The 22,426-nt window shown below is 39.0% G+C and overlaps 1 long non-coding RNA gene and 1 pseudogene across 3 annotated transcripts in view; one reads left to right on the top strand and one right to left on the bottom strand.

The window, feature by feature from the left end:
* Window positions 1–22,426, bottom strand: part of LOC124227766 (uncharacterized) — a 99,766-nt gene that overhangs the window by 41,667 nt on the left and 35,673 nt on the right. For 2 of the 3 annotated variants that reach the window (XR_006885546.1, XR_006885547.1), the window contains exon 1: window positions 7,858–8,094. The exons of the other annotated variant lie outside the window; for it this stretch is intronic. This is a non-coding gene — a long non-coding RNA (uncharacterized LOC124227766). Of the gene's footprint in view, window positions 1–7,857; window positions 8,095–22,426 lie in introns of those variants that run through there. 3 annotated transcript variants of the gene reach the window in all.
* On the top strand, window positions 17,618–18,008 carry LOC124227765 (40S ribosomal protein S15a-like; annotated as a pseudogene).

The raw sequence follows: 22,426 nt of genomic DNA, 5'->3' as shown, positions 1-22,426 counted from the left end.
CACAAAAAGACATGAATGAATTTTATTACATATTACTGAGTGAAAGAATCCAGTCTGAAAATGCTACATACAGTGTGCTTTCAATTATATGACATTCTGGAAAGGCAAAACAATGATAAAGATGAGTGCTTACAAGCATTGGGAGGCGCTTTGAATAGGTGAAGCACAGGGGATTTTTTTTGGGGTGGTGAAACTGTTCTGTATGATATCATAATTGTGCATATACAACACTATGCATTTGTGAAAACCTATAGAACTTTACAGCTTAGAGTGATCCTTAATATATGCAAATAAAAAAATCATTTAGGAAGTGGGGTATCCCAGAATGGAATTCAGACTATGACAAGAGAATCTAACTGTATTACAAATGTATGAACAACCTTACTGAAGGCGTTGGAGGGAAAGGTACTGATCTAAGTAACTTTGGAAATGAGTGAAGTTCACAAGACTAAAGGCAAACAAAACAGTATATGAGCACTGTGCTCTAATTGATAAAGTTGTTCCCCATGGGGGTTCAGGTTAACAATTCTAATACTGTGACACATGTATACTGGAATTGAACAATTAAGCAAATGGATGGCAGATGATGAGAGTCATATTTCTCACTGTTGGAGTGGGAGTTTACAGAGAAGCAAGAAGAAGACACTAGAGTAAACAATGTGGTAATGTATTAGGTTGGATACTTCAGCATGAACTAATATTTAGTTTAATTATAGATATGGATGGTCACACATAGAAATACTTATAGATTTATGTGTATACATGGGTTAGTATACACACATATGTTTCCTTGCTCTGTCAGCTAAAAGGACATAGAAGCAATGATATCCCAGAAGCAAAAAGCAAAACCAGTGCCCAGATCTTGGTTTCTAACACTATTCACCAATAAAAGGAACCAGAGCTTCTGGAGAAATGGTTGATTCTAGGACTGGGACAAGGAATAGACAAGATAAGTCTGGGGCATTTTGTAGTACCAAGAAATAAGAAAATGCTCAAAAAAATACTCACATTGATGAGAATATGCCAAAGGAGCCAAATGAAAGAACTCCTAAAAGCAAAGCTGGAATAATTGGGGCTACAAAATAAATAGATTAGTATTATATTATAATCCAAGGTGTAAAGTAAATATCCATGAGTGCATACTGATACAAATAAATGATTGAGTAAATAAATAAATAGGGGAGAAGAGACCAATCTCCCGTGGAGAAGAATTCCAAATAATGTGGATAGTCTACCATTAAGGAGGTGAAGCATAACTCTCCATTCCTGAAGGGTTTGCTGCACACAGTAACTTCATTCCAAAAAGTGCAGTGTGGAAAGTGGGAAAAGTAATTTTACAGTGCAGAGACTTGACAAACACTTCTTTAGCCAGGTCATCAAAGTCGACATCAACAGTGATGTCATGTTGACTGTAGGTACCCTTGATATGATGTGATGAAAACAGCACTTTACCCCTGTGGTCTTCCTATAAACCCCTAACTCCATGCTAAATTCATCATGAGAAAAACATCAGGAAAAAAACACAACAGAACAATTGAGGAGTATTCTATAAAATACCTGACCAGTACTCCTCAAAATTGTTGAGGTCATCAAAAACAAGGAAGGTCTGGGAAACTGTCACAGCCCAGAGGAGCCTAAAGAGATGTGACCACTAAATGTAAGGTGGATCTTGGATGGGATCTGGAACTGAAAAAGGATATTAGGTAAAAACTTAGGAAATCTGTATAAAGTATGAATTTCAGTTAATGATAATGTATTGCTTCATTAATTGTAACAAATATCCCACACTAACATAAGATGTCAATAATAGAGGAAACTGGATGCAGAGTATGTGAGAACTCTCTGTACTATTTTCATAATTTTTGTGTAAATCTAAAACTGTTCCAAAAAATTACTTTAAAAATTCAAGCAATACTATTGCTTGAATAGTGAAATAACGTCTATTTTCCAGAAGAAAAAAAGAGTAGAAGACTTGAGGGCAAGTTGTCAGTCACACCAGAATTTATCCCATGACTAATTTAAACATCTCTGCTCTCTCTTTAAAGTAAGGAAGTGGAAGGAATATTCCAGTTGTTGTTGAGAGAGAGCTATTGGCAAGCACCAAAACAAAAATTTAAAAATCAAGACAAAATAGTTAGCCAAATAAGAAACAAAATAAATATCAGAGGCAAAGGGCTTTGTTAGCTATACTTTTAAGTATTGACTCAATGTCCAGGCTCTGATGACATCCCAGATGTCGGGGACACAGCCCTCAGAAGAAGCTCCAGAATCCAGGAGAAGGTTCCTAATGAGCCTCCCAAAGGAGACTCCCAAAAGTGATGTGAAAACACGTTGCATATAAAAAACACAAACTAGAAGAAGCCTTTAAGGAGGATTTTTTGAAGAAGAAGGAGATTAGCCCTGAGCTAACATCCACGCCCATCTTCCTCTACTTTATACGTGGGACGCCTGCCACAGCACGGCTTGATAAGCAGTGCGTAGGTCTGCACCCAGGATTCGGGCCAGCAGACCCCAGGCCACCAAAGCAGAACGTGTGAACTTAACTCCTGCGCCACTGGGCCGGCCCCTCTTCAAGGAGGATTTTAATCAGCAAAGACAAAATGGCTGGAGAGACTAGGAGGAAGGGGCCCTAGGGGCGGGCAGCAGACCAAGGTGGTTGGGCTCTGTTATCCAAGCACAGAGACGCCAGTTCACTCACACTGCCTACCACACATACATTTGTCTTCGCTTTTATCTCCGTGAATCCATAGCCAAATTTCTTTAAACCTACTAATTTCATGATTTTGTGGCACAAGTTACAAGAACGTTTTCTAGAAAACTTGATTTTGATTCCATAGAAAATGACAGATACATACTGCATTCTATTGAGGCTCCCTTACTGCCTCCCAAGGAGAGAGGAGTCTCCCAAGAGAAAAGTCAAACACAAGAATAATTTATTCAAAAGTGCGTGAGATACTTCAAAAATTCACCATCAGTAAAAATTTGCTTATTTTTACTAAATAATAGAAAGGGAGAAAAAAGAAAAGTTTTTCCACTATTCCATGATTCCCCAGATTTTATTTGGCAAACTAAAACTTGCATTCCTTTTCCACTTAAAGCAGTCCATTCACATTTGTGGAACATGAAATACTTCTACTTAAGAGCAGTTTCAGGATTTACTCAGTTTCAAAACACCAATTTTCGCCTTACAATTGAATTTGGAGAGTGTATCAGCCCTGAGGAAAATGGACCTCAACTGGTAAAACTACAGCAAACAAACACAGCACTTGAGTATGGATAAGATGCAGACAGTGAGAACCAACGTGCTATGAAAAATAAAACTTTCTCTCCCTGTTTTCTATGCACACACATGCATTCATTCAAAGTGACAACGGTTCTTTTATAGCAAACAGCCAAATTCCTACACAGCTAAGCAACATCTCTCTCAGGCAAACTAAAGTGCAGCCTAAAAGCAAACTATTCACTTCCCAGATCCTGGACATCTGCTCTGCATGCCAGTGGGTGCCCTGGGTTTCTCCTTCCGGCCGGTGGTGGTGGTCAGGCCTCACCCTGCGTTGAGTGTGAGCAACTGGGACAGGGCACAGAAATCAATGTTGCTGGAATAGGTGTAACAGGTTTCCACGGGAACAACCATTGAAACAAGTCACACGGTGTACGTCACATGTCCTGGGACCATTTCTCCAGTTCTGTAATTTTAATAGCTTACATTTCCTAACATTTTAAGGAGTTAACCAGTTTGCCAGGCATTGAGGAGTGGCAGTGGGAGAAATCAGGCCCCCTGTGGGCTGTCTTCCTGGACCTGGTGCCAAAGTTCCTGAGAATGATGAATAGCGACTTCTCTAAAGCCAGGGTCAGATGGTCAGATCAACGATGAGATTTTTGAAAATCTGAATAGTTCTCACCGTGTTGTCAAGTATTTTACGCAGTGAAACCAGGCTGAGAATTGAAACTTCTTCAGAAGCACTGAGCAAAGTGACTTTGCAGGCTTTGAATAGAAGTCTTAAATTATTAATATTAGTCTGGAAAACCCAAATATAGCGAGCCAGGTTAGAGGCATGTTGGCTGAAAAACCAAAAGTTTCCTTTTTAGGCATTCTAAACTCGTCTGGAATCAAGGCAAATCGAGTGTCCTCCAGCCAGCCTCTTCCAATTCCTCCAGTCTCAAGTCCTAATCCTCACTGTTAAACTTCATTAGCAGGATTTCAGAAGTCTACCACCCATTAGAGAGAGGAGATTGCTCTTTGCAATTGCCTTATACAAAATAACACCCCGATAAATGTTTGTTCTAAAGGTCTGTCACATAATATCTAATCCTCAAAGGGCCTCTTATCCTGTCTTCATCACTGGCCTGAGGGTGTGAAAATGAAGTGCCTTCTCTTTGGAGGTGGAGGGTCCTTCTAGTTAGCTCAAGGCTGGGTGATAGATAACACGAAGAAAAAAAATCTTAACTTGGGACCAGAAATTTGCATCTGATTGGGCCCTCACTGGGAGCACCTGCCTGGTGTTGGGGATGCTTTCCAAAGGGGGAGGTGGGCGGGGAACAGAGAGTACACATTCACAGGACCCTCAGGCTGACATTTGAAACCTTCCATTCTCTCTTTTCATCTTGCCCTTTATTAACTTAGTATATTTCAAGATTGAATTCTGAGTGAAAGAAAATAAACAAGGAGTTAGATATCATGCAGTTACTAGGAGAGCAAGGAGACTAAGCATTGCTTAAATTAAGAGCGGTGAAATGTGCACATCACTGCTACCACCTGGAGACCTGATCCCCTCAAATGTCATTGATATTGGTCAAGTTGTGAGGGCAAACAAAAGCTGGAAAATGATTCTAAGAGAACTATTTGAGATAATGGAAATTTTGTAAACCCCAGAGCTTTCCCTTCTAGAGAGGCGCTAGCGTGCTGTGGTGGAGAGCAGCTTGCAGACTACCAGGTTTAAGTCCAGCTCTGCAGCTTTTGGGATCTGTGGTGACATGTCACTTTGTCACTGTATGCCACAGCTTCCCATCTATAAAATGAAAATAGCGCTAGTATCTATCCCATGGTTTTTTGGGAAGATTAATTAAGTTAATATATACTAAGCACTTAGAACCATGCCTGGCATTATATGTGCGAGGCATTATTATTTCCAGTTTCTTAGTTTGTGACTTTTTACTACCTAAGCAATGTCTCTGACAGGTGCACAATGCCACACCTTATGCATGCATCTAAGACGGCCCAGAGCTCAGACTAGTGCACACCTGGAACCAGAAACCTGCATCCAGTGAATCAGCATGAAATGTGTATCCTTCCCCAATTCTCTATTCAAAAACACATATGGATTATACATGATTCATTTATAAAGTTGTATATTTTGCTTTGTCTTTTTAATTCTTTTACTAAAAAAAGAAAAACTTGGAGACAAAAAAATCTTTTCACTTTTACATCTTGGTGATGATAAATGGCAAATCAGAAATCAGTTTTGAAAACACAGAAGAAAATTTTAACAATTACAGTAAATCATGGAGGAAAATACATTAATAAAGTTTACTTATATTGTTGAAATTTCAACAGAACATTGAGGTGGAAGAAGTTCATTCCAGACAAAGTTCTGAGAACTTTAAGATTCCTATGGTTATTTTCTTCTCAGATGAAGAATTTAGTCAGCACCTGAAGACCAGTAGAAAGTAGAAAAGACTATAATTCAACTAGAATACAGGAGACTCGGGTTCTAGCTTTGGCTTCATCACTAACTTGATGCCTCAGACAAGTTATCTGCTGTCTTGTGTCTCAATTTCTTCATCTATCAAATGGGAATAAAGCACATATGGCAAAGAAATTCTGAGAATTAAAAAATGGTTTTAAAAATTAAAGGTATAAGTGAACATAAGATGTGCAGTTATTCTCTGTTAATAAAAGAGATTTAGTAACTCTTTAAAGCTACCTGTATAGAAAAATGACCATGCTTTTATAAGAATTCATGCCAAAGAGCATTTTAAAGTGAAAGTTGACTGTCCCACCCTCCGCTCTCCCTAGCAGCAGTAACTTGATTTAGTATTCTGCCACTCTGAAATCTCTTAGAAAAACACTTATCAAATATACTACTTAGCTTATAAAATTAAAAATCCATGATACCATATAATCATTTCGGCCCATTTCTATCTACTGTTCTTCTGCCTGAACAAAGAGAAGACAGGACAGCTGTGTAACGTTTCTTCACAAGCCCTATATTATTGGAGAATAAAAATGTCTTCTTAAGCGTATGAGACGCTGTTGCTATTCTAACCTAATTTCTAGGCAGTGGCTTGAAGAAAAGGGAGCAGCTCTTGTGTGAGAGCACGCTGCCCTTGTGCCCTCGTGGTCCTCGGTGGCATGTGGCACATCGTGGCCGCTGCAGCTGCCTCAGGAACTCGGCCCCCCTCTTTGCAGTCTGCTTCCAGCCTTTACTGGAAACAAGCTGCCTCTACCTGACAGCTGTGAATGCCCCTTGCCCATGATCTCGCTTGCAACTCAACAAGCCCTCATTCATTGGACTTCAGACTGGCTCAAGAAGAAGAGAATTCTCCTGTAAACGGGATCTGGGAGACCATTTCCACTGCATACTTGGCTGACCACTGTATAACATGCTTCTTTGTGAATTTTATTTGTGTGTCTTATCTATTCATGCTCTTTATCAGTTTTAATTTTTTGGGCCAGTAAAATGTTTATATACTTTGATCCAGTAAATCCATGCTAAGGAATTTATTCTAAGGGTGTGCTATTACTTTTAAAATAAGAAAAAATATGTACCAGAAAGTAAATTCACTGAGTTCTACGACGTAACCAGTATATTCAAGAAGCAATAGCAAATATAGCCACAATTTAACCATTGTGTCTGCCCTCAAAAAGAGTGCAATCTACTTAGAAGGGAAAGGCAGAAAATACCAGAGACAATACGAAAATATTCTAGGACAGCATACAATTGAAAGCTGAGCTGTTGGCCAGATCTGACGTATTACGGTGTTACAACGACCAGAAATGAGGGTAAGGTGTTGCTGTTAGAAAAAACTCTTTGGGAGAGGGAGCTCTTGAGCTGGGGTTTTAAGAACTGGGACTAGTAATCCTTTGGGGCAAGGATTGCAATAGTTTACCCTGCGGGGAATCAGATTACATGAGATGGAGACAGTGACAAATGACCCAACCAAAACACAGAGACTAGTGGAGAAGAGCTGGGAAAATCTGGTTTGCTAGGCAAGAGGGGCCAGACCATGAAGAGTCTTTAAAGACAGCCAGAGACCGTCTCCTTATTGTGCTGGACAGTGGCAAAGCCACTGGAACTTTTACTTAAGAGGAGGAGGGAGTGAAATCGTTGTTCTGTAAAGGCTGACTTGACAGTAATATTTGGCCTGAATTTTAGAAACTTGGAGAGCAGAAGTAAAACTTTAAAAGCTAGCTTTCTTATGTGTACAAACTCAGAAATTTTGAATGGGAACAGTTTTCTTCTTTCAATTTACAATCATACTGTCTGAATTTCATTTTTAAAGGTAACTTCTTTCCTCTGGTACTCTTTCTCTTAATTTGTAAGTAAAGCTTTAAACAAAGCTTTCTTTTCAAAATTTTAACCTACAACAGTCTGCACGGCCCACCTGAGAATTTATGTTAACAATCTAATACAGGTGTACCTCGGAGATACTGCAGGTTCAGTTCCAGACGACCACAATAAGGCAAACATCACAATAAAGTGAGTCACACAGATTTTTTTGTTTCCAAGTGCATCTAAAAGTTATGTTTACACTATACTGTAGTCTATTAAGTGTGTAACAGTATTACGTCTAAAAAGACAATGTACATACCTTGATTAAAACAATACTTGACTGCTAAAAAATGCTAACCATTACCTGTGCCTTCAGCAAGTTGCAATCGCTTCGCTGGTGGAGGGTCTTGCCTTGATGTTGATGGTGGCTGACTGATCAGGGTGGCGGTTGCTGAAGGTTGGAGTGGCTGTGGCAATGTTTAAAAGACACAACAGGGTCGGCCCAGTAGTGTAGTGGTTGGGTTCATGTGCTCTGCTTTGGTGGCCTGGGGTTCGCAGGTTCAGATCCTGGGCACAGACCTGCACACCACTCATCAAGCCACGCTGTGGCAGCTGCCACATACAAAATAGAGGAAGACTGGCACAGATGTTAGCTCAGGGCCAATCTTCCTCACCAAAAAAAAAAAAAAGAAAAGAAAAAGAGAGAGAGAGAAAACAATGAAGTTTGCCATTCTGATTGACTCCTTTCATGAAGAATTTCTCTGTAGCATGCAGTGTTGTTTGATAACATTTTACCCACAGTAGAACTTCTTTCAAAATTGGATTCAACCCTCTCAAACACTGCCCCTGCTTTAGCAATGAAGTTTATGTAATATTCTAAATCCATTGTTGTCATTTCCACAATCCTCACAGCATATTCACCAGGAGTAGATTCCATCTCAAGAAACCACTTTCTTTGCTCATCCATTAAAGGCAATTCCTCATCCATTAAAGTTTTATTATGAAATTGCAGCAATTCAGTCACATCTTCAGGCTTCACGTCTAACTCTGGTTCTCTTGCTATTTCCACCCCGTATGTAGTTACTTCCTCCATCGAAGTCTTGAACCCCTCAAAGTCATCCATGAGGGTTGGAACCAATTTCTTCCAAACTCCTGTTAATGTTGGTATTTTGACCTCTTCCCATGAATCATGAATGTTCTTAATGGCATATTCTAGATAGAAAGGATGGTGAATCCTTTCCAGAAGGTTTTCAATTTACTTTGCCCAGATCTATCAGAGGCATCACTATCTATGGCAGCTATCACCTTACAAAATGTATTTCTTAAATAATAAGACTTGAAAGTCAAAATTACTTCTTGATTCATGGCCTACAGAATGGATGTTGTGTTAGCAGGCATGAAAACAACATTCATCTCATACATCTCCGTCAGAGCCCTTGGGTGACCAGGTACAGTGTGAATGAGCAGTAATATTCTGAAAGGACTTCTTTTTTTCTGAGCAATAGGTCTCAATAGTGGGCTTAAAATACTCAGTAAACCATGTTGTAAACAGATCTGCTGTCACTCAGGCTTTGTTGTTCCATTTATAGAGCACAGGCGGAATAGATTTAGCATAAGTCATAAGGGCCCCAGGATTTTCAGAATAGCAAATGAGCATTGGCTTCAACTTAAATTTGCCAGTTGCATCAGCCCTTAACAAGAGAGTCAGCCTGTCCTTTGAAGCTTTGAAGCCAGGCATTGACTTCTCCTCTGTAGCCATGAAAGTCCTAGATGGCATCTACTTCCAATACAGCAAAAATCTGTTGTTTAGAGTAGCCCCCTTCGTTAATGATCTTAGCTACGTCTTCTGGAGAACTTGCTGCAGCTTCTACGTCAGCACTTACTGTTTCACCTTGCACATTTATGTTATGGAGACGGCCTCTTTCCTTAAAGTTCATGAACCAACCTCTGCTAGCTTCAAACTTTTCTTATGCAGCTTCCTCATCTCTCTCAGACTTCAAAGAACGGAAGAAAGTTGGGGCCTTGCTCTGGATTAGGCTTTGGCTTAAGGGAACGTTGTGGCTGGTTTGATCTTCTATCCAGACCACTAAAACTTTCTTCATATCAGCAATAGGCTGTTTTGCATTCTTATCATATGTGTGTTCACTGGAGTAGCACTTCTAATTTCCTTCAAGAACTTCTTCTTTGCATTCACAACTTGGCTACCTATTGGGTGCAAGAGGCCTAGCTTTCAGCTTATCTCAGCTTTCAACATGCCTTCCTCACTAGGCTTAGCCATTTCCAGCTTTTGATTTAAAGTGGGAGATGTGTGACTCTTCCTTTCACGTGAACACTTAGAGGCCATTGTAGGGTTACTACCCAACCTAATTTCAATATGGCTGTGTCTCCTTTCTCCAAGGAGAGGGAAAGAGATGGAGGAACGGCTGGTCGGTGGAACAGTGAGAACACACACAACATTTATTGATTAAGTTTACCGTCTTATATGGGCATGGTTCTTGGCACCCCAAAGTAATTATGATAGTAAGATCAATGATCACTGATCACACTGATTACAGATCACCATAAAAAATATAATAATGATGAAAAAGTTTCAAAAATTACCAAAATGTGACAGAGACATGAAGTGAGCAAACGCTGTTGGAAAAATGGCACCATTAGACTCACTGGATGCAGGGTTGCCACAAACCTTCAATTTGTAAAAAATACAATATCTGTTTACTGCAATAAAGAAAAGCATAATAAAACAAGGTATGCCTGTATGCATCTTTCCATATTTCTTTCTTTGGTTATATAATCACATGGGCATATATATGTATATATAGTGTATATATGTATATATATATATATATATACATATATAGTTGTGACTGTTTTATACAAATGGGAATGCATTCTATGCACTTCTCTCCATCTTCTTTTCTCTTTTAACAAAACTTCATAGAAGTATCTTCTAATCAATCAGTATGTCTCTAATTCATTCTTTATTAGTGCTGCATAATATTCTGTCCTATGGCATACTGTAATTTATTCAACTATTATCCTATTAATCTTTTTAACCACAAACAGTGCTATAACAACAGTGCTTACACATGTTTCTCATGTGCTAGTGAATCTTATGGATTGAATGAATCATGCATTTTTTATTTTAATGGGTATTGCCAGATTGTTTTCCAAAAAGGCTGTAACACTCTCTATGTGTGGAAGGATCCCTCTCGCCTCATCTCCATCAGTAACAAGTATTATTGCTCCTTTGAACATGTCAGTTTAGTTCATGTAAAGGGATATTTTGCTGTTACTTTGTCTTCTACTTTCCTGGCTACTTATGAATGAGAGCATGCTTTCATATTTTTTCAGCCATTTGTACTTGCTTTTCTAAGAACTGTCTATTTATATCTTTTGCTCATTTTTCCTTTAGGTAATTTCCTGTTTGTAACACAGTCTAGTGGGATTTAGAAATATTTGTGTATATATTTTATTGTAAAATATAACACAAGAATCTAAAATATAAATGTACAATATCACCATTTTCTAAAACAAAAACTCTGCAACAGCCATCTAGGTCAGGAAACAGAACATTGCACCCATCTAAGAAGCTTCGTCTGTCTTCCTCTTCCCAATCACAAAACCCTCTTTCCCCCACAAAATAACCAATATTTTGACTTTAATTTTAATTACTTCCCAACTTTTCTTTATAGTTTACCAACAGAGTATTCAACCTAAACATTATAGTTAAGTTAAAACAATTTTGAAACTTTATATAAATGAAATCCTATAATATATATTCTTTTATATCTGATTTCTGTCACTCAACATTATATTTATGAGATTTATTCAAATTGTTGCATGTAGCCCTATTCATTTTCACTGCTATGGTGTATTCCCTTTTAATGAATATACCACAATTTATTCATCCATTCTGCTGTTGATGAACATTTGGGCTGCTTCCACGTCAAGGCTATTGTAAAAGTAACCCTGCAATGAAAGCATATATGTCAACTGGGGAAATGTGCACTTAGTTCTTTTGATTACACCTAAGGGTAGAATTGTTGGGTTATGAAGAAGGTGCATCCTTAAGTGTAATAGTTCCTATCAAACAGTCTGCCAAAGTGGTCCTCACCAGGGCATGTGCTCGGAGTGTTATCCTCACCAAAACTTGGATTCTCTCTTGTATGAAATGCCTTTTGAACTTCTCTTGCCCATTTTTATACCAAGTTGTCTTCCCTATTTTGTTGATTTGTTGTTCTTTATATATTCTAGATGTAAGTTCTTTGTCTTTTCAATGAGATTTCACTTTAAAATTAGCTTTCTTTGAGAGGCAATATGGTAAACTTTTAACTGGAAATTAAATCTCCTCAGTCCATGCACCAAATGGATAAGAAATCAAAATGTACAAAATGAAACAATACACATACTAGAAGAAAGTTTGACTAATTCCTTTGTAATCTGAATGTGGGGACAACCTTTAAACCACGACTCAAAATCCAAAAGAAACAACAGTCAAGAGTCATAAATTTGATTTCACAAAATTTTGAAACTTTTCTGTAATAACAGTGACAATAACAAAGCTCCATAAGGAAAATCAAAAGACAAGGAACAACCTGAGAGAGAGTATTTGCAGCTTCTATACAAACAAAGGGCTCATGCCTCTGATTTACAAAGCACTTTAAATATTGAGGGGAAAAATATTTATTTAAACAATGACATGAATAGCAGTTCACAAAAAAAATAAGCAAACGGCACTTAAACATAGTAAAAGATGCTCAGTTTAATTCCTAAGTAAAATGCACCCTGAGATACCGTGTCTAACCTATCAGATGGCTAAAAATTCAAAAGCTTGAAAGCACTCTCTTGGTCTGTCAATGAGCATACAGTCCTGCTGTAAGATTAGGACTAAGAGGACAAAATGGTACAAACCCCATAAAGGGGAATTTTGCAAGATCTAATAAAACTATGCACTCTTTGACCAGCAATCCCACTTGTATAAATTCACCCTGAAAAATAACATGCCAAATATAATAAAAGACAAATGCCCAAGGTTATTCTGTGTGCTATTGTTTTTAATGCACGCTATTAGAAAAAAACTAAATGTCCATCCTTAGGAGACTGGCTGAACAAATTACAGTGCAATCACATAATGAAATACTATGCAGCCTTAAAAAGGAATGTACATGATCTCTATGAACAAATACAGAGCAATTTCAGGACATAATTTTAAATTAAAAGGGCAAAGTGTGAAAGAATGCATATAATAGGATCCTTTTTTGGTAAGAAAGAAATGGAAATAAAAGTACACACTATAAGCATATGCTTATTTTTTTAAAAGAGAAACTTAAAAAAGATAAAGCAGAAATAAATAAGAATAATTTTCTACAGGAAGCAGATAAGAGAAGGATGGAGGTGACAGGGATAGAAGTGAGACTTCTCTGAATGCACACTTTTATATTTAAACAAAATTTAAATTACAAAAAAGGATTAAAATGAAACCCTAAAATTGAATACACAAAGCTAGCTGTACATCAAATTGATCACATCACCACACAGATAAAAGAATTAATTCAAATAACTTTTGAATTACTGTGCTCTGATTACATACTTTTAGTGAAATGTGTATTTTCAGCACAAAAAAATTGCAAAAAAAGTCAAACTGAACCTAGTAGGCTTGTCGTTGGTAGTGGAATAGATGTAATGCTGAAAGCATTTTCTGCGTATTGAAGGATAGAGCAAATGAATAAAAGTATACTGTTTCTGGGAACCAGGGTTTTCACTGTGGGAGAGGGGAGATATAAATATTTAATGGGAGAAAACTGAGAGGAACCTTGTGATATTGGAGGGTTGGAGGGGTGTGTTAGAAGTTAGAGGTGTGCGTGTGTATGTGTGTACCCACATACGTATATTTCCTACCTCCGTCCACTGAAATGGTCTACAAACAATAACCCCACTTTAGCAATAAGTGCACCCAGCGTCCACATCCTTATTTCCAAATACATTTCCCCTCTAAAAGAAACCAGTCTCCCTGAAGAAATCACTGATTCCAGGTCGGGGGCAGAGGAGGTATAATGTGAGGCTGGAGCACCAGGCTGTGTCAGAAAGCAAAGAAGTGCTCAAAGATGAGAAGCGTATTTCAATAGACAGAGGATCCAGATTAGAGAGGCTCTCACTGCACGAATTTGGGGATTATTTGAGCATCAAAAACTAGTGATCATGATGGATTATAATACACTGAATTTATGAAAAAATAAAATCCATGGATACTCCAAAAGAAAGGAAGGGGAAGGAGGGAAAGCTCTTCTTTTCAGAAGAATTCCATTTAATGACTGTAGAAGAAATGATAGAATTTGAAAATCACCACTCACACCCCCTACTGCAACCATGATCCAGGCAATCATCATTAACGGATGGAAAAACCACCGGTGAAGATAATGCAGGGACATAGGTTACTCACCAGGTCTAGAAGTGGCACCCTACAGATTATCTTTATGATGGGGGATTGGCAGCGACAACTTTAACTAAAGGAGCAAAGTGAGCCTTAGTAGGAGAGCTTCACATTATGTGCCTCTTGGAATTCTTGCCAGAAATGTTTAACCCTGAATTTAGTCATGAGAAAGCAATCAAACAAATCAAAAATCCAGAATATGGAATATTCTACAGGACAACTAGCCTAGACTCTTCAAAAAGTTCAGTGTAGTGAAAAAACAAGAGAGAGGGAACTGTTCTGATTAAAAGATACTTGTCATGTGTGTATGTCATATTATTTAAGAATGTTAGAATCTGTTATAGAGACAAGAAAGCAAGTAAGGAGGGCAGAGAAATTAAGTGTAAAAGCAAGTAGTTTGTGAGACGTGGGTAGAACTCATAAGATGTTCTAAGTATAGCTAAACTAGATGAAATGCAGCCTGAATGTACCACACAGATGGAAAGGGATGGAAAACAAAGAGGCACTAGATATTCATGCCCTACAAAATATACAGAAGATTTTTATTAGGCCCCCAATATTCACGAGGCCCTAAAATTGGCTGCTCATCAGTGATATTCATTCCACAGCTGCTCATCAGGCTAACTGGCCCATGGCTGTAGTGCCCTGTGTCCCTCCCACAAAGCAAGTGTGTGTCTGGGTCCCTGAAATCTCCCATTACTGGGGTCACTGGCTCAGAGCCCATCTCTGGCCGAGTAATCACAGTATCCACAGGAAGGTGAAGCCCAAGAGAAACGGGACATATGTGCGGTCTGCATCCCCTTGCTGCTTGTTGTATGTTTTAATTGATTAAACCCCGTGATTTCAGCATCTTAATCTGGCTGTGAGCTTTCCTGTTGTGTGATCAAGGAGAGCTTGGCTGGTGGTGTAAATGGAGGGTACCATCGCACGGAGCATACTTCCCACACAATGTGACTCTAGAGAAAATACAGCCAAACGCAATGTGTGAGCCTTGAGGGAGTTTTGAATTGGAAAAAACTGAAGCTTTAAAAGACATTTTGGAGACAAGAGGAGCATTTGAAATATGGACCATACGTTAGATTATAGTATTGAATTAATGTTTCTTGAGTGTGATAATGGTATTGGGATTTGTGGGAAAATGTCCCCTTCCTAGGAGATGAATGCTAATGTATTGATGAACGCAGGAGAGGGAGACAGAAAGCAGATGTGGCAGGATCTGAAGAACTTGTAAATCTGGATAAAGGATATATAGTTGCTTGTTTTATCATTCGTAACACTTTTGTGTAATTTATGGCTTTCAAAATTAATTTTTAAAAATTTTCATGATTACTTAATTCCAGGGTTTATCACTTACTTCCATCATTCTCTCCATTGGTTTGTCTTTGGTAAGTCTCCAGTTAGGTCTATAGAAGCCATTTCTCTTGCTTCCTACTTTCTTGTCCCTTATCAAAAGTTAGATTTAGTAAGGAACATTTATGTAGCTGAGATTAATTCAAATAGAATCTTTATGCATAAGTTCATTGCTTCTGTTTCTCATGAACTATTCATCAGAAATTTCTCATGATTTGGGAAAATAATTTATTTCTTTGCCCAAATTGAGCCTTATTATTTTGATATGACTTGGTCATAGTTATGCTCATCAGAGTGATTGTTATTTTACAAAATTATAATCTTAAAGTTCTTCACTGAGTAAGGCTAATTGACTTTCAGTTAGGAAATGTAAAGCGAAAAAAGTATCAAAAGACTACTTGAAGTGTTCACAAAAGAGGCACAGAAACTACAAGACTGTAGTTTCCAAATTCTTGTACTTTATTGGAATATTATTGCAGCAATGACAGTCCCAATAAATTAAAAATCTAGAAATTTAGTACTTAGAAAGATGTGTTGTTATCAGAGTTGGTTGGTAGCTACAGTTAGGGAACACCTGATAAGTTTCCTTTTATAAGATTTCCCACAACACCTGAGGCAAACCAACAGAGAGACATTGTATGAAAATGCAATGCTAACAGCATCGGGCAGTTGCATTGTTCAACCCCAGCTGTAAGTCAGCTGAGAAACCAACAGCAGGATCAGATAGCTATGAAAATGAAATCAAGTGCATAATAGCTGTGAAGACAGGAGAAGTTCACAGGGAGTCAGACCTGGAGAGAAGGAGAGATAATTCTTCTCAGGGCACTTTCTAGCTTTGGAGAGAAATTAAAGAAGGCTATAGAGAATGACTGTCATAGATTCAAACAGAAATTTATTTCATAAAATAAGTTGACACTAATCTCTAGTAATTCAAGAGTTGCTAACAATGGAATAGCTTCTCATGTTTTCATCTGGGTTAAATCTAATTATTTCAAATGCAATTATTTTTAAAAAGATACTATTTGCATATAGAACAAACGTCAAAAAGAAGAGCAAACTAAACTGGGAAAAGTCAGTCTCTTTCCTTGTCCCCCAGGCCCAACCTCACAGTTTTTCTGTGAGCAACCCCTTTCACCTGCATCTACATGGCTAAAAGGTAAAAGTATGGATACATCTTTGTGAGTCCTTTTTAAAGCTGAAGAAATTGCCCACATACACCCTGTGCCTCTCCGTCTCCCAAGGGCCCCATTCCCTCCCTCCTTCCTTTTCCTTCTCCTTCTCCCCCTACACCTGCCCTTGAGAGAGTGTCTTACCCGAAAAGAAGTGCTCCTGGCTCCTCTCCACTGTACTGTAGTTAAAAACAACGTTGAGGCCTGTGGAGGAGGAAGAAATATTCCTCTACCCTTCTAGGTTCTTCTGGCTGCTCTAAGAATTACATTGACATGCGACATTAACAGGAGAAAATCAAATTTAATTTTGTATATGCAGCAACCCCATACATATGAGAGAGTCAGAGACCCCACATATGTGAGAAGTTCAGAGACAAAAAGGTAAAATGAGGTATATAGGTCACCTTGAGCTAAGGAATGCGATAGGGTCCTGAGGCTTCAGAGGGGAGGAGGGTAATTCACAGGACAATAAGAAGAGCAGATGTTCAGTAATTAGAGGTTTGCCTCGACATGCAGATAGGTCATAAAATTTATTTCTGATAATAACTCATGTTATGGGCAAGGCTGCCAATTAAAATTATTTAAGGGAGAAGTAAATGTTTCTCTTGAGCCCACAGGGTCTCAATTGCCTTTAGTTCAAAATATTCCATGTGCCAAAGTAGCACATCTTGGGGAGGCCTTAGGCCTTTAGGCCCACTGAGTTAGATTATCCAAAGTGCCATCATTTGTTGTTGTAAGAAAAGGGCCATGGATAATGTCATACATAACACATGATAACGTCATACACAACACATGATAACATACAAAATAACTCATTTCTTCACTGGTTCTACGATTTAGGCGAAAATCACATAGCTGGTGGAAGGAGAATAACACCGAAAATTGTGGACCCTATAAAAAGGCGTGGGAGACTTGAGAATAATCATTCTCTTATTAAGAGACTTCTGAACCCCTTAAACCATCAAAAGGTAAGTATTTCTGACATTTTCCTTATTCCCTATTATACATGCATTTTCTATTGCCATTCACAAATGTCAGTTGGACAGTGTTAATCTATACCTATGTTTTAAAATTGAAAGATATTTACAAGTTGCAAACCTCTTGCTGGAAAATCTTTGGTGCAGACAGATAATCAAAATTGTCCAACTCTTTCCTCATCTTTCTGTTCCGCCATAATGGTGCACGTGAATGTCCTGGCTGATGTTCTCAAGAGCATCAACAACACTGAAAAAATTAGGCGAATGCTAGATTCTTATTAGATGTGCTCCAAAGTCAACACCTGGTTTCTAACTGTGGTGATGAAGCACGGCTACGTCGGTGAACTTGAAATCACTGATGCTCACAGAGCTGGAAATATTGTTGTGAACCTCACCAGCAGGTTAGACAAGTGTGATCAGCCCCAGATTTGAGGTGCAACCCAAAGATCTAGAAAAACGGCAGAATAACCTGCTCCCATCCGGTCAGTTTGGGGTCATTATACTGATAATCTCAGCTGGCATCATGGACCAAGAAGAAGCAAGACAAAAATACACAGGAGGGAAAATTCCGGGATTCTTTTTCTAGGGATGTAATACATTCATGCAAATAAAACGCCTCAATGGAGAACAAACAAAAAAAATTGTCCAGTATAAACAACGTCTCCCAAATTGATCACCAAGTTTGTTCACAGAACAATCTTTTACACAACTGCCTGTGCAGAGAGAAGTTAACCAAGCAGGCAGTATTCCAGGCAAATGCACTGAGGAACATAGAAAATAATATTTTTTCAGGGTCATGTTCCCTTTGATATTAAAAATCTTCAATATTTCAAGGAAGTTACATCTCTTCTTAATCCATTTCTTCCCCTAAAATCAGTTGTCTTCTTAAACTGTGATGCCCAGTAGACTTTGTTAGTGTTCCCAGGCTGCACTGTCCAATGTGATACTCACTAGCTGTACGTGGCTATTTAAATTTAAATTAATTAAAACTTAACAAAATTTAAAATTCTGTTCCTCAGTCATGCAGGCCACATTAAAAGTGCCCAGTAGACATAAGTAGCTAGTGTCCACCATATTACACAGCACAGATACAGAACACTTCCATCATCATGGAAAGTTCTATTGAGCAGCACTACTCAAAAGGCAACTTTTTATTTATCCTTCTTTTAATCAGGAAGTTAGATTTTGGCATAAAGTAAACAAATTTTCAAAAAGATAGATATTACCAGTTAGTTTGAAACTACAGATTCAGTCTCAAAATCTAAACCAAAATAATTACAAATATCAGTTACTAAAGCAAATGATAACAACAAACCAACACAGAACTTTTCTCCTCTTTTCTGCTGGTTCAACACCAAGTCATCTTTTAAGATTCACTCTCCTAGAAAGGCTTTCCTGACTCAGCCTTAACCCCAAGGGCATTGGAGAAAGGATCACTGTCTCCCTCACCAAACTCTCTAGGTGGGTCCAGCAAGGCTCCCAAGTAAAAAAAGTTTTATTCCGCTTAAATGTCTCTACCTCTGTCTCTAAGATGTTTAAGAGCAGGACCTTCTCCCACTGATCATTATAACCCCAATGCACACATACCTAGTAGGGGCATGCTAAAGAATAAACCAAGAAATTGGCTACTCTGTGTACTGAGCACCTATTTGTTCCAGGAACCGCGCTTGATTCTGGAGCCGTAGATTGATTACAGTAACACACTCCCACCCTCCAGGAGCTCATTATCAGGCTTTTATTTTCTTAAATCTGATTTAAAGTGTTATATGAATTCATTCAGCAGGATTCTGCTCTTCTAGGGAAAGAAGGGGCATTCTAAAAATAAAAGAGTTGTTAAAATTAGTATGTCCCAAAATAAGGAAAGTCTCAGAAATAGTCAATAGCCAAGAGGAGCGTAAGGAGGCATGTAATGTCCCCTTACACGTAATATGACATATAATATGGGATTCTGGATGGGATATGGAATAGAATAAGGACATCAGATAAAAACTAAGGAAATCTGAATAAAGTATAGACTTTAGTTAATGATAATGTATCAATATTGGCTCATTATTAAAGAAAACAGTTAATATGCTTGCCACTAAATAAACACCATTTCATTCTTATGAAGAAAGATTCTGACATGGACTGAGGCTGATGCAAAAAATCCACGGAGCTGGAAGTTACCTCAAAACAAGGTTCTGTGTCACCAACTGATGCACGGCCAGATCTTGATAGCGGACTTGACTATGCCATGGTTACACCACTCAGTCCCTTTTGAGAACACAAGGTATGTTGAGAATGGTCTCTGCTCTTTGCATGGAAATTAATTTCTTGTTTTTAACATTTTCTCTTTTTCAACAGTTTGCAAGAGGGTATGAAAAATTCAATATATGAAAATGTTGGGAGTGTTGAAGTAAGGAGTGACTGGACAAAATTTAAAGTCAAGTCATTGGATGGGGGCTGGCCCTGGGACTGAGTGGTAAAGTTTGCGCGATCCGCTTTGGTGGCCCAGGGGTTCACCAGTTCGGATCCTCGGCCCGGACATGGCACTGCTCATCAAGCCATGCTGAGGCAGCATCCTACATGCCACAACTAGAAGGACCCACAACTAGAAATATATAACTATGTACCGGGGGACTTTGGGGAGAAAAGGGAAAAAATAAAATCTTTAAAAAAAGAAATCAAGTCAGTGGAATCGTGGAAGCCTTGGCATCGTCTGGGGCATGCTTCTTACACTTTAAAGTGCGTGCAACTTATCTGAGGTGCCTGTAAAAATGCTCATTGTGACCCAGCCAATCTGGGGTGGAGCCTGAGAGTCTCTGTCTAACAAGCTCCCAGGTGATGCTGCTGCCACTCGTCCTCAGACCACACTTTGCTTAGCAAGGACGGAAATTAACAGGAATTTTAAAGCCAGGGACCGCTATCTTCCTCTGCAGGCTGGGACTTAGTTTCTTTACCCACTTCCCACTGCCTGCCAGTGGGAACCCATGCCAGTTTATAGGCTGCTCACTCTCAGTGGACAAAAGCTGAACTCATCCTGTCTTGCCACACACACATACACACATGCATTTCCCTTTTGCTGTTCTCCCTCCCTGCTGTGCCCTCATCACATATTCGTGTTGGATACCAGGTGCTGGAGCACAACTGTCCACAAGACTTGCACAGGGAGCCCACAGTCTAGAGGGAGATGCAGTGTTTAAACGGCTGATTCAATGCAGCATGCTAAGTAATGCCAGCGGGTACACAGGAGTGCTAGGAGAATATGTGAAAAAATGCCCCTTACATTTAGGAGACTGTTAATCTGTGCTGAGCGTCACTGGCACCCTTCGTGGTTTACTGACAGTTGAGTAATCAGCATATAATGTGTATATAATGAGAGTTACATAATATACCACGTGGGTCTATTTTAATTGAATTAAATAAAGATACAAATACTTTGTTTGGAAGGAATATATTAAATTATTATACGAAGGGGGAAAATATCCCTTATCAGGTCACAAGAGGCCCCAGGAAAAGCTGGTGTTACAGCTGAGACTTGAAGGTGAGTCAGGTAGCACCCAGCTGTTAGCCACAAAGGAAGGGGCTGCAGGAAGAACATTCCAAGGTAATGGATTACCTGCTGTAGGCCTGGAGTGACAGAAAGCGTGACCTGCATGAGGAACACAGGTATTTCTGCTCTGCTGGGCATATGGTCTGAGGAGAGGAAGAGGCAGTGACCAGGCTACAGAAGAGAAAGGACAAAACCCCAGGTTGTATCCCATCTCTCCCACGTTTTTACTGATCAGTTATTTCTTCTTCTACTAAATTCCATAACATCAGTTAACTTTACTGCTCATCATATTACCTTGATTTAGTGACTTTTGCAAATGTCTCATTTAGATGGAAAGCCCCCAGGGGAAAAGGATGGTGCTTGGTTTTCCTTTGTAACACTGTCACCCTGTCTTCATATAGTTGGTGCTCAGTAAATATTTCTTGGATTAATAAGCAAGGCAATTAGAAAGGCCATGGTTTCTACAAGTTAATCAGGCCATGTTTACAATATTCCTCTGTTGCCCTGAGGAGTCTAAGTTAGACCAAGTCGGTTTTGTCTTCTCTTCTTTAAAACATCCCTGACTTTTTTCAAATACTCATCCCAGCCTAAATATGTATTGATTGATTTTCTCTAAATCCTTTTTCTGTGTTTTTAATAGTATTGTTTAAGCAGTAGATCTTTAGAGCGCATAGTTACTTCCTATTCCTACTATCAGTCTCTTGATGAGTTCTTCCAGAACATTCTGGGCAGATTCCTACTCTTCCAGGTTGCAGTGCTGCCTAAATTGCACACCAGCCTGGACCTAACCCAGCAGGATGAGAGCACCTGGGGGACCCAGAGCAGGCCACCCACTCCCAATGCCCCCCTCTCTCTCCTCAGGCCTGCCCCAGCCTCTCTCCTCCAGGCCTGCTTCATGAAAGGGCAGCAGAATTTTTCTGCCTATCTTCCTCTCCTCAACCTTGGAAAGCTCCATACTACGACCCCAGATGATCTCTGTCCCTGGATCAGCCAACCACTAGCTCCTGGTAAAACTAGCTTCCAGTGAACTATGTAAAGGAATCTCAGTACCCTGTATCAGGGGCCTATTGCTCACAGCTGTTCTATTAAGAGAATATTTTGAAACCATGTGTGTTTTACTGTCCTTTTAGGTAGTGCTAACTATGTACTACATGCTCTTTTGAGCACCCTATAATAGTAACTAATTTAATCTTCCCAGAAATTCTCTAAAGGAGGTGCTATTCTTACACTCCTCTCCTTTTCACAGGGGAGGAAATGAAGTCACAGCGCTGGATTCAGGCTCTGAACCACTGGGCTGTACTGTCTCTTGCTTTTGCTTACAAAAAAAAATTTCCTTTTTTTTAATCCTAAAAATAGAATTTATATGCATTCACACCTTTTTTTAATCACTCCCAAAATGACAGTAAAAGAATAAAAAAATATATTCACCCCAAATTATACAAAGAAAGGGAGAAGAGACAACAACAGTCAAG

Source organism: Equus quagga, chromosome 16 (genome assembly GCF_021613505.1).
Source record: "Equus quagga isolate Etosha38 chromosome 16, UCLA_HA_Equagga_1.0, whole genome shotgun sequence".
NCBI classification, from domain to species: domain Eukaryota; kingdom Metazoa; phylum Chordata; class Mammalia; order Perissodactyla; family Equidae; genus Equus; species Equus quagga.
This window is presented reverse-complemented; position numbering and strand designations above follow the sequence as displayed.